The 10627-nt window shown below is 36.7% G+C and overlaps 1 pseudogene; it reads left to right on the top strand.

Moving 5' to 3' along the window:
• The first annotated feature begins 941 nt into the window (after positions 1–941).
• On the top strand, positions 942–10375 carry LOC113065844 (CDK5 and ABL1 enzyme substrate 2-like; annotated as a pseudogene).
• Positions 10376–10627: the final 252 nt, after the last annotated feature.

The following is a 10627-nucleotide window of genomic DNA, read 5'->3' as shown; positions in this document are numbered from 1 at the left end:
TCACATAAGCTTTTGCAGAGGTCACACTGGATATTTACATAATGAACCATATAATTTAACTCCTGTAATGAGCTATGCTGAAACTTAGAGCTTAGCAAAGGCTTATGCTAACCAGCATTGAATTTGGCAGCATGAGATTGAGTCATCAACATACAGCAGTGCCTAGTCAAGCATTACAGTGTGAATACAAATTGCATAAATGATCGTGATTCCGCTGACCCATAGATTAGCTATACCACATTCAAGAAAATGTTGTTTTTGTTGCTATTGTGAAGATTTGTTGCTATTTATGCTATTGTGTAGGCTACATTTGTTCAGGCAAACATTAGGATTAGATAGGATGAATACAAATTATATAGGATGAATACAGAGGGGCACTTTCTGATAGTTAAGGTTGAAATTAATGCTGATTTAATAAATAAATGTATCATTTTATAGGCTATTATAGAATTATAGATACAATGTAAACACTTTACAATAAGGTTCATTAGATAACATTACTTTAGTTAGCATGAACTAACATGAACAGCATTTATTAATCTTAGTTAAATGTTTATTTCAACATTTACTAATGCATTATCAAAATCAAAAGTTGTGCTTGTCAACATTAGTTAATGCACTGTGAATTAACAATAAATGCCAGTGTTTTCATTAACTAACATGAACAAAGATAAATAAATATTGTAATAAATGTTTTTTCATATATTGACATTAACTTATGGAACTTTATTGTAAAGTGTTATGTAAAAATGATTAAACTTAGGTATCATTCTCATTATTTAGCAAAGACAGCAAAATATGTCTGTCATGTTTCCAATGTCCTACCTGTAGGTTTGAAGCAAAATTATTGTACAAATTTGTGAACCAAGACCTCTCGTCCAATCCGCTGAGACAAATACTCATTTATATGCAAGTGTCATTGGATTTCAACCAATAGGGTGTTAGGGGGCGTGACCATTCCCTCAGCCGGTCTAATAGGTCTGTCTGCTTTTAGCTTACTCACAGTAGAATGGCGGCCGCTGCTTGCGGTCCTCGGACTAATTCAGCCAAACCACACAAAGAACATCTGCGAAAAAGCCGAGATTCCCGTCGCAGACAAGCAGCACTGTTGTTTCTCACCAATATATCTTTGGACGGACGACCGGTTTATAACCTAAGCAATGGAATCGTTGGCCCCAGGGAAGACGAGAGCCGGTGTGTGGATGTCGGCGCGTCAGCAGTGACGGGTCCCCCTCACTCGACAACAACCAGTAGCTACGGAACCTTCACCCAAGTGTCATCCATCAGCGGGGGAGCAGCGACCCCTCTACCGAGGACTAACACTTACCCTGCTCCTCTGAGCCCTCCTCCAGTATTTATTCAAGGGGGGAGCTGCGACGTTTTCACGGAGGATGGACGAACAGATCCTTTGTCAGTCCAGGCACCGCCGCGTTCACCGACCTCTGGACCGCTGAATCCGTTTTCAGGATCCAGTAAATGTCCCAGCCAATTCCCGGGATCTAATCCTGCTCCTGATCCGCGCCAAAGGTGAGTTTTGTTTTGATTTGTTGTTGTTTTTTTTGTCATGACAATGACACTCGTTATTCTCTGACTGCCACAGTGTCACTGTATTTAAAATTTACACCATTCATAATAGATATGAAGTGAATGTGTGATGAAACCTTAATGTGTACAGGTTTCATTAACAATTATGAATTTGTATTTGTTTATGAAAGCCATGTTTATTCCCATTTCCCAAATCGTGTCACGGTTTTGATTATGAGGATAGAATGTTTAACTGGCCTGTTGTTTACCAGTGTTTACATTCTATTATGACTTTTTGAAGCAGTATTATAAACAGTACATATTACAATACGAGTAACGTTAACCGAACAAAACAATAACAAATATTTAAGGGGAATGGCTGGCTTCCGGTTTAATGTCTACAACTTTCATTTTCATCTCTGAAGAGCGGTCTTGTTTTCTAGGTGAGTTTGACTGGAAATATGTCTGCGACATTTTTTGAAACCTTTTAAGATGAATAGGTCGGGGAGGGACTTCAAAGAAATAACGGCTGCATTTCTTTTGCAGTAATTTAGATGAAAAATGTTTGGGAAAATGAATCCAAAACCATAATGTGTATCTGTCCATTCGAGAATCAGACATTTCGTGTAATTAAAATAGATCTCAGATATTTACTGTGATTCTCAAAATGAACCGACTCGTAAGGAAATCGGACTACTCAGGTGGCACCAAATGTTTTGTGATTCACTGAAAGAATCGAATTAGAAGAGTCATTCATTCATGAATCTGGTTCTTCGGGTCGAATATAAAGGACTTAGTAAAATTAAAAACCATAGAAGTCTCTGTGAAAAAGCATGTACTGTCTGATTGAGTATCAGAAATGTTTGACAGTTATATGAAGGTTAGTAAGTGAGCTCTCCATCCTATTTGCCTTCGCATTTTAAAAGTCATTTGTAACTGAGACAACAGAGACAGTGATTGGGGAAACCCATAGAACAGATGAAAGATTTGTATGATGATATCACTGCTGTCAGAGTAGATAATCGGTGGGCTGCTGAGTCAGTCAAAGACCGTCAACTAGTCACAACAAGCTTCACCTGCATATAGGTGATGTGACTCATGTAAACCAAGCCCCGGGATCTCACTACAGTACATGCGCACATCATTTCCTGTTTGTCTTTTTTGTTTCTTGCCTTTCATCTCTCTCCTGTTCTGTTCCCCTCACCCTCTCGTCTTTTTATGTAAGGTCTGCTGATGGACTGATGCTGGACGGGTGACCTTAAAGCCTTTCTATATAGTCAAGGGCTAAAAGCTTATGCTTTTGCTTCAATTTAATCCATCACAGTTTTTCTCGAAGTGTGTACAAATTGAAGTCACATTTCTTTGTCTCTAAATTGTATTATGTTCTTGTTGCAGGACACGTAACCTCTCTGGGTCTCCAGGGCCAAAGGTTTCCAAGAAGGTGCATTTCATCAAGAATATGAGACAGTATGACACTCGAGGGAGCAGGTGAGTTGGCGGGTCTGATATTGTTTGGGAAATATTTTCCCCAGTGAGGAGGAGCTGTATTTGTTTAATCTTTTTGAGAAAATAATCTGTATAAATTACTTCAGACCAGGGGTCTTCAAGCTTTTAAGGAGCCTTCAAGCACAAATAAAACAGAGTTGATTTTTGAGCTTGGCCAATAATAGCATGAATATACTGTATACCCTAATAACGTATTTACAGTTTTGCATACTTTATGATCTTGCATTGCAAAGCCAATTTAACTGTAACATAATCATTATTGAGTCAAATTAATAAATTACATATCAATTTTTAAAACCTTTCAATGAAGGAAAACAATGAAACATTTAATTTTAACTTATTAATAATAATAAAAATTAACTTATAATTTTTGACTTTCTATAAAAAAATTGTTTTTAATTAACAAGTTTGTTTAATGCATTTATTTCATTTGATTTTTAATTTCCAGAAATTATTTTTAAATATAATTTGTCTTTGTTAGGCTAGTCCTTTATTATCACTTTCTTATAAATAACTTGTGTAGAATGGAGGTGCTCAGACAGTCCCATACTGGGCTCATGTCAGATAAGGTGAATATAAAATGGTGAAGTGGATGCTGGACTGTTTCCTCGTGCAGTAAAGTTCTTTGTTATATAACTGCAGTGTAATCTCATGCTGAGTGAAACAGTGGAGCTTCAGACAGACTCTGTGATTCCTTGGTTAACTTAATAACTGGCGTAAGTACTCACTGAGATAACTCACTTAGGTTCTCACACAGACGAAATGAGGGATAGATATGTCTGTCTACACGAGGAACAACCAGTCTGAATAAAATTAGTCTTGAATGGAACCTTATATAGAAATGGCATTTTCTGAAAGTAGAACTGCACCTTGGCAAGAACCATTAAAATGTAATGAAATTCAGTTACGTAAGATGAAAGCTTCCCTGATTCCCTTTCTTTCTCCCTCCAACTTACTTACCTCTTCTGGTAAAACCCCAAAAATGCTGTAAACCCAGATGGCTCTTTTGACGTTTTTTTTTTTTTTTTTGCATTATAACATATGATTTATATACAACCTTATTTGGTGATGAATTTTGCACAGATTGAGGAAGAAAATAAGACCAAACACAGTACACATTCCACTTTCAAAAAAAGAAAAAAAAGTGTTATTTTGATATGATCTTGTATATTATACAGAATTATACCACCCATCCCCACCCCTTTTTTTTCTTTACCTGACATGCATTACATCATCAACCATGAATTCATGCCTTCACTTATGTGCACATTCCCCCCCAGCCTCATGACATCAGTAGTGATGTAATATAGACCCTCACTGAGCACATCCTGTGTCTCAAGCTGCTGACCTGTTATGATGTTCAGTCTCCTGTGAAATGTGGCGGAGTTGGTTGTAATTAGATTTGGTCTTGTTGACCAATCTAGAAAGCTACATGCTGCTTTAATTTAATAATGAAGAATATATTTTTTTGGCTCATTTTCTCACCAATGTCATTCCAGGGCTATAAGATCTCCCATTTGCTTTGTGGTCCATTTCACTTGTTATGGTGTAGACATGGCTGGTGTACAGTGATGGTTTGATGTTTAGGTGACTGATGTTGTCTGTTCTGTGTGCACTTGCCATCTGTGTCCTGCAGGGTTGTGCTGATCTGTGCCAAGAGATCCCTGTGTGCTGCTTTCTCTGTATTGCCCTATGGAGAGAGCTATCACATCAGGTACAAAGCCACCACAGTCAGCCAAACTCAGCTCATTTCATATCATGCAAACCCATACATGAGTGGTGGACAAATCCGCTGTTCTTTTCTTTCTTCTTTTTATGAAACATGATGTTCCAAGTTAAATTGGCCTATTCAGCTTTTATTCAGCAAGGCTGCATTCAGTTGATTAAAAGTTTTCTGTTTCCAATACATTCTTTTGAACTTTCTATTCACCAAAGAATCCTGAAAACAAAAACAAAGCCAGAAAATATTTTCAACATATTATGATGTTTTTTGAGGACCAAATCATCATATTAGAATGATTTCTGAAGGGTCATGTGACACTGGAGAAATGGCTGCTGAAAATTCAGCTTAAATTGCATTTCAAAATATATTAAAACCATTAAATTTGTAGTAATATTTCTTAATATTACTGCTTTTACTGTATTTTTGATCAAACAAATGCAGCCTTGGTGAGTAAAAGAGACTTCGATCAACATTAAATCTTACCAGCCAGTAAGTAACAGTAATAACATTAAATAACATTCATAATGTGTTATCCAGCTTTGTGCAGAACTCCAAGTGAGAGATTCGATTTTGGTTTTGGCAGTCCAGAGATCACAGTGATTTGTCCACCTGTCATACAGTACACCCAATCACATCATTCACAGAAATATGATTTTTTTTCTTAGTCAGTGTGCTTAATCACTTCTTAAAAATCGGCTTTTGTATAATTTTTAGCTTTAATATAATAATGTACTGTATTTACAAATAGACCAGCTTACAAACAGCGAACTGCAGCCTGGTATTACCAGACTGTGTGGGTGTCTTTTGCAATATCCAAATAAAAGAGATTATTTCAGTACAGGCAAGTGTTATTCAATTCTGATTTTTTAATAATTTATCTACCCTCTGCAGTGACCCTAAACTAGAAGCCCAGAGACAGAGACACTCTTCTGGTGGGGGAGGTGATATGGTCCCTGGACTGGAGGGAGTGGAGGTGGACTTTGGAAAGGTATTCCTCTAAGAAGATTGAGCAAAGACGTGATTACATGCTTTAGAAACCTTCTTGTTTGTTTATTCGCTGTAGTATTGCTATTTGTTTTAAAGCATCATTGTGCAAGTTGCAGTACTGGGTCACTGGGTGTGTGTTTTACGCAATGCATATGTTTGTGTTTACACTGATAGCCCTGGGATGTTTTCTGTTGCAGACGGTATCATATGCCGTTTTCTGCTTCCAACTAATGCCTTGGTCCGGCAGAAGAGCAGCGGCCCACCTGACATCAGTGCAGCGCAGATGCCAGTCTCTCGCAACCGTATTAACGGGCAGAAGAACTTCACCCCTTCTCGGATCACCAGCGCAGTTGGACAAGATACTTGTGTGTTACATATTCAGATAATTATTGAAATATTGTTACAATTTAAAACAACTGTTTTCTATTTGAATATTTATTCCTGTGATGGCAAAGCTGAATTTCCAGTAGCCAATACTCCAGTCTTCAGTGTCACATGATCTTTCAGAAATCATTCTAATACGCTGATTTGTCACCCAAGAGACATTTCTTATTATCATCAATGTTGAAAACAGTTGTGTTGCTTAATGTTTTTGTGGAAACATTGCATTTTGTTTCAGAATGGAAAGAAAATCTTTTGTGACATTATGAATGACTTAACTCACTTTTGATAAATGTAATGCATCCTTGCTGAGCAAACATATTAATTTCTTAAAGAAACAAAAAAAAAACAATCATGTTGTAACTCTTGGTAGGTGTGGACGAGCTATCAGACTATGATCCCAACTTGCTCAGTGACCCCCAGTGGCCTTGTGGGAAGCACAAGCGAGTCTTAATTTTCGCATCTTATGTGGTAAGCTCCTTGATTGAACTGTTTCAACCAACGCTGTTTCAATAATCTCTTCTAACATGATGCCAGTGAAAAGATTTGCAAGGACATCTGAGTCTCACAACAGCATAACAGTGATTCATAATTTTTGAACCCAGCTCATGACTTGTATCGGATCACATCAGCGTTTCATGTGATAACCCTAAGGACTCAGTATGGTCTATTAGCTAGAGGCATGAAGCATGATATCTTCTGTATCACAGCTGACTAGACTCTAGCTGTAAAAAGCTGTCACCATTGAGTTTTAGCAGCTATAAAAATAATAATAATAATAATAATAAGACTGTAATAAGACTCTCCTTGTCCCCTCCAGACTACGGTTATTGAGTATGTGAAACCGTCTGACTTGAAGAAAGACATGAACGAGACATTCAAGGAGAAGTTTCCTCACATAAAGCTGACACTCAGCAAAATCAGAAGGTAAAGTTATTTTTATGTAAACTATTTGTGTTGCTTTAGACCATGTCTGTTAGGAAATGTAATTGTGCATGTTTATTTCTTATATTTTTGTGTTTAGATTTACCATCATCTTTAAAAACAAAAAGAATATCTATTTTTAATACTGTACATTTATAATGTTGAGATGAGTAAATTTGCTTTAAGGCTTCAATGTTTTTTTTTTTTACACAAAATTATATTGAATTGAATATTTAATTTTTCAGTTATCGGCTACAGTAAAAAAAAAATTACATAGTGCATATCTAGTTTAATAGAAAATATGTAAACACAAGAACAAAATGGTGCCCACTAAGCTGTTTTCATGGGGTATTTTAGCACATATCACTATCACAATAAAATTTTAAATTTGGCTGAATGAATAAACAATGAATTAACATACAACATGGGCATCTTGTTAATCGACCCTAATCATGTTTACAAACTACTCTTTCTCCTCTTTTTAATGTCCACCACAGTTTGAAAAGAGAGATGCGCTCGGTGAGCGAAGAGTGTGGCCTACAGCCGGTTACAATAGCGATGGCTTATGTTTACTTCGAGAAGCTGGTTCTGCAAGGGAGGCTGAACAAGCACAACCGAAAGCTGGTGTCTGCTGCTTGCGTCTTATTAGCTGCCAAGATCAGCAGCGACCTCAAGAAACAAGAAGTCAAGCAGCTGATCGATGTAAGTGTCTTACTGCTTTGGATGTTTATTTAATTCAGAGACTTAACTGTTCTTTATAGGTATATACTTCGTTTTCTTGGTCATCTAATTTTTTGTATATATAAAAATATGATTTATGTACTGACTTTTTTGTTCTTCCTGACCCTGAACAGAGGTTGGAGGAGCGTTTCCGAATAAATTGCAAGGAGTTGATTTCCCTGGAGTTCACGGTTCTGGTTGCTTTGGAAATGGCACTCTACCTCCCAGACAGCAAGGTCATGCCTCACTATCGCAGGCTTGTGCAGCAGGGCTGAAATGGAGAGGGTCCTTAAAGGGATGGTTCATCCAAAAAACTTTAATTCCGTCATCACTTGCTCGCCCTGATATTGTTCAAAACCTGTATGTCTGAGTTCTTTTTTTTTTTTTTGCAGAACACAAAAGAAAATATTTTTTAAAATGTTGATAACCAAACCTTTTTGGTTACCTCTTGAAATATATTTTGCGGTATGTTTCACAGAACAAAGTAAGTCATACAGGCTTGGAACAACATGAGGGTGAGAATTGATGACACAATTTTCATTTTGGTGTGAACTTTCCCTTTAAGAGCTGCCTGTAGACCATAGAGATGACGCTCTTGTGTTATGGCAGTTCAGAAAGGTTATTTGTATTATTTATTGATTAAATGGATAAGTGGAATTTTCTATCAGCTATGTACAGGTTTCAGCACTCCATCTTCACTTGTTTATGTCCTTCATGGAACTGATTTTATAAATCAAACACATTTATGGAGACACTTTCTTTAAGCACTGATCATTTTTGATTCATTTATTTATTTTAATTTTTTAATACCACAAATGCTTATTAACCACCGTAGATCATAGCTTTTTCTAATGCACAACTTTATTTATGCAATATTTTATTTATGGACATTAATTTCATTAGAATACATAATTTATGAATACTGAATATATTTTGAATGCTTTTTCACATAGGTGTTTTTTGTTTGTTTGTTTGTTTGCCTTTCTGATGAGTTTTCGGGTATGTGTGGCATTCCGATGCGTATCCTGCCAGGCACTCTATGTTAGAGATGACATTTAACGGGCACATTGTGCTTTTATCACTCTCTCTCTCTTCTTTTAGTCATCTAACATTTACTAGCTAGGCTGTGGTTTAACAGTGATGTAATGTTTTTTTTAGACACACCGCAATGAATTTTAGGTAGTGTTGAATGTAAAAAAAAAGTCTTTTGAATATGTGAGTGCCATTTTAAACAGTTAATCAAATGTTAAAAGAAACTGAACTGTTAACCACTTGTCTTTTCTTAAGGTGCAAGTGTTTTTGAATGTCTTGACAGAAGTCAAGTCTCCATATCAATGCACAGCTGTGACAATTACAGTGATGAAATGTTTAATTTTTTTGCATCCTACTGTGTCCTATTTATCTTATGTGCAACGTTGAGTACGTTTCAAACAGTCCAGTAGGTTTTACAAATAACTCCACATCTGCGTATTAAACTGTTATGTATTTGGTCACGGAGGAAATGCCACCTCCTTTGACCGGGGGAGTCTGTTTTGTTTTGTGTTGTGCAGTGTTGAATATGACCTAACCTTACTGAGTCTTCTTGGTTAGTGTTCATACAATATCGTCTTATCTTTATCTGTGATATTCTTCTTTGGGAATGTTTATACACCATAGGAGTGGCCTATGTTTACTTTCAGAACCTAGACAGTATCACAGTGTGCAGCATTACCAGAAATATGCAACATTGTTTTTACATCAGATTTTTTTCTCTTATGTTTTTTTTGGACTGAAAAACAGAAGCACATAGCCTCCATCTAGTGGTGGTCTTTTTAACATGATGGCTCTGTATGGTTTATTTGCTTCTTTCCCTCAGGGATTCAGACTGGTCACATTTCTGAGACAAATTATCAACTATGAGAGGTTAATTGAATTGGAGAGAAGTGTGGGTAATCGTACATCACTATTCCTCACTAGTGTAAATCTTTACTGAGCGTTGAAGAATGAAGTGCCTTTTCTATTACATTTGTCAGTATGGTTCTGCTGCCACACCGTTTTTCACACATATTTAATCTTTTTGATACTGAGTAATCACACACCTTGACACGTTATGAATGTGTTTCGGTTGGAAAAGCGTGTGACATGTTTATTGAAATCTCACTGTATGTGAATGCACTCACTCCTGTGATACTGTCGCGGAATCTTTGAGGATGTGGAAGGGTACAAGCACTGTGAGGGAATCCTGTGACCTTCCGCATGAGAATACTGTGTTTTTTGTGTGTGTGTCAAAATCTCTATTTTAGCAGTATGTCATAGAATGATGTGAGAATAGATTGCACTGCTTGATTAAACACCAAAAGGGAAACCACAGTATGTTGGTGTTTACTGGGCGGTGTGAGCATGGCTTTAGTTTGAACTGAACTGTTCACAGGGTCCTATCTTTTGTGCTGTGTTTTTGTCATTAGAATTTTTTTTTCTATTTGCATTTATAAAGATGTTTTTGATTGTTTCACTTGTTTGTAAAGTTTTTGTAAATTATACACACCAAAAAAAACGACTTATCCGGTAAATGCAAGTTTCTTTTTTGGAAAAGGGTTTTCAAAACGGTAAAATACCTGATTAAAAGAGAAATGTCTAATTTCTATTGTTCAGACACACAGGTAGTCCCACCCCAATGCCAAGAGGCTGCTCAAATAGAGAAATGTTGAAAGTACCACACTGCACATTAAACACGGCATATTCAGCCTATCTATCTTGTACTTCTGAGTACTAAGTTATTAACCAAACAATAGCGGGGTCAGTTAATTTTTTTTGCAGTGGGCCACGCAAACATATGTGTTTGGTTGTGTGGGCTGCGAGTTAAAAAAGGTTGGGAACCATTGC

This window comes from Carassius auratus, chromosome 48 (assembly GCF_003368295.1).
Source record: "Carassius auratus strain Wakin chromosome 48, ASM336829v1, whole genome shotgun sequence".
In the NCBI taxonomy this organism is placed as follows: domain Eukaryota; kingdom Metazoa; phylum Chordata; class Actinopteri; order Cypriniformes; family Cyprinidae; genus Carassius; species Carassius auratus.
This window is presented reverse-complemented; position numbering and strand designations above follow the sequence as displayed.